At 37.4% G+C, this 2687-nt stretch overlaps 1 pseudogene; it reads right to left on the reverse strand.

The window, feature by feature from the left end:
* Positions 1–223: 223 nt before the first annotated feature.
* Positions 224–832, reverse strand: LOC145242877 (dihydrolipoyl dehydrogenase, mitochondrial pseudogene; annotated as a pseudogene).
* Positions 833–2687: the final 1855 nt, after the last annotated feature.

A 2687-nucleotide genomic window follows, 5' to 3' on the forward strand; every position in this document is an offset into this window, starting at 1 on the left:
GTTTTCAAAATTGAATTTTAGCAAACAAATAAAATTACAGGAAAAACTGAACATGATTGAAAATAAACCACAAGTTAAAAGTATGACCTCTTCAACGTTGTTTAACAGGTGATCAAGCACAAGAGAGAATTTTACAAGAAAAACAGAATGCACTTGAGTATGTTGAATGAGAGAGAAAGCATAGTTGCTGAAACTTGCAAAAGATAAAAAAAAACTGACTTATTTACTTCGGAACAGAAGTCTGGAATCGGCTGTTGACAGGGATTCTGCCTCGGTTATCAAGTTGAATGTTCAATCCTTCCAAACCTAAACCTTCAGTGAAAGGGCGGCGATCAATACAAACTAAAAGGACATCACAGTTCATTTGATCAACTTTTCCTCCTTTAGTGGGTTCAACTGAGACCGTTACAGTGCCATAAGCGTTCTCTTCAGCACTCATCACCTTTGTGTTCAGCTTGAATTTGAGGCCTTGTTTTTGTAAAATCCGTTGGGTAGTCTTGGCAATTTCCATATCAATTCCAAGGCCACCAATATTTCCCAGAAACTCTACCATCGTAACATTGGATCCCAATCGGCTCCATACAGAACCGAATTCTACACCAATAACACCAGCTCCAATAATGATCATTTCTTTAGGAACTTCAGGCAAGCACAAAGCTTGCGTTGAAAAAACAATATTTTTTCTATTGACATTAATTCCAGGGAATGGTCTGACTTTTGATCCAGTAGCTATAAGAATATTTTCCGTGCTAAGGATCTCCTTGGAACCATCTGGCTTGGTGACAGTAACTTCATTCGGACCAGTAATTGTACCGATTCCCTGTACATACATACATACATACATACATACATACATACATACATACATTTAAACAGACAGGTCAGATTTATATTATAGATGGATTTGAAACGCTGTCTCAAAATTTAATGTGCGGATTCATTTAAACATTTAAAGTATATCTTACGATGAACATTAACAATCGTGTTAGTACACCATTAAATGTTGCCAAAAACTTCGTTTATTTCTTCTGATTAAAAGCCTTACAGATCTTTATAAGACTAGCCTCACATTCAGTATATGCTCGATTGTGATATCCTTGTGTCAAACTCAGTCTACCCAAATAAATATCTGTACCGAATCGTAATACAATAGGTTATGAGTCAACTCCCATAGTAAAGCATAGTTAATGTGTACACTTATACAAGGTTTCGTATTTCATGGCTTAAATCTGGATTTCATTGTTGTGTGCACAATATTCTGCGACTTTTGCTATAAGATTGAATTTGGTAGAATTTCAACGGCCAAATTAATGCAGGCAGACTTTACATGCAGTCAGGGTTTTATTTCACCCGAACGAAAGGATATACATTCCTCCTCCTTTATATATATATATATATATATATATATATATATATATATATATATATATATATATATATATATATATATATATATATATATATATATATTTAAATAAGGGAGTAGTCACCAACAATGTGTATTTTTAACATTATTTTATTATTTCGTGTCTTGGTTTTTCATTGAGAATTATGTTTGGATCATTGTAATAATGTTTCTTAAGTCATTGAAATTGTTTACGTACGTTTCAGACGGTCTGATGCGTCCTCGTCAGAAATTATTTTCAAATGTGTAAAAATGGCGATTTTCAGTTAGTTTGAAGTTTTTCCAAGGGGTGGAGGCTTGTAAGTGTTTATGCTGAATTTTTATTGCTTTTTTATGGCTTTTTTATTTGGTTTGTCCAGGGAGATTTTGACCTGGCTGTAGTCAGTCGCTATCTTTTCTGCTAATGTGTTTTTCTTTTCCTTTAGGGTGGGGTAGTGTGTGTGTGTGTGTGTGTGTGTGTGTGTGTGTGTGTGTGTGTGTGTGTGTGTGTGTGTGTGTGTGTGTGTGTGCGTGCGTGCGTGTGCGTGCGTGTGTGTTTATGTGTGCGCGCGTGTGTGTGTGTGTGTGCGTGTGTGTTTATGTGTGTGTGTGTGTGTGCGTGTGTGTGTGTGTGTGTGTGTGCGCGCGTGTGTGTGCGTGTGTGTGTTTGCTTTTATTGGTTTGGGAAAGTGTATATTTTTATTTGCTTCCTTAGGAAGGCGGCTGTGGTCCGAGGTCGTTACTAATGTGTATGTGTGTGTGGGGGGGACTGGCTCTTCTGAAGTAAGGGTAGGGGTGCTTTCATTCTATTTTGATATTTATTTTTTGGATTCTTGGATTTTAGTATTGTGATTTTTCGTTTTAGTCTAATATTATGTCGGTTCCTAGTGTGGGGAAGATTTTGTTCCCCAGAGGGGGGGGGCATTAGAGGGGGTGTAGGTATGGGAGGGGATGATATGCACCGACATATGCCACCCTTACACTCGTTTTCCTAGAAGAGACCCTTTATGAAAGGATAGAGCAAAAGTACGGGCACAATATAAAAACACTCTTCATAAAATCTTGGAAAAGATACCTAGACGACTGCTTTATCCTCTGGAGAACCTCTTGGCTGGGATATCAAAGAACTCCACACTTTGCTACAAAATCTACACCCAAAAATAGACTTCACACTAGAACAAAGCCCCACAGAACTACCTTTCCTAGACATCCTAGTAACAATAAAAAACAACAACATAATCACAGGCATCTACCACAAGCCCACAGACACTCAACAATACCTCCACTTCAAAAGCCACCATCC

This window comes from Euprymna scolopes, chromosome 21, assembly GCF_053919585.1.
Source record: "Euprymna scolopes isolate OS-2025 chromosome 21, ASM5391958v1, whole genome shotgun sequence".
In the NCBI taxonomy this organism is placed as follows: domain Eukaryota; kingdom Metazoa; phylum Mollusca; class Cephalopoda; order Sepiida; family Sepiolidae; genus Euprymna; species Euprymna scolopes.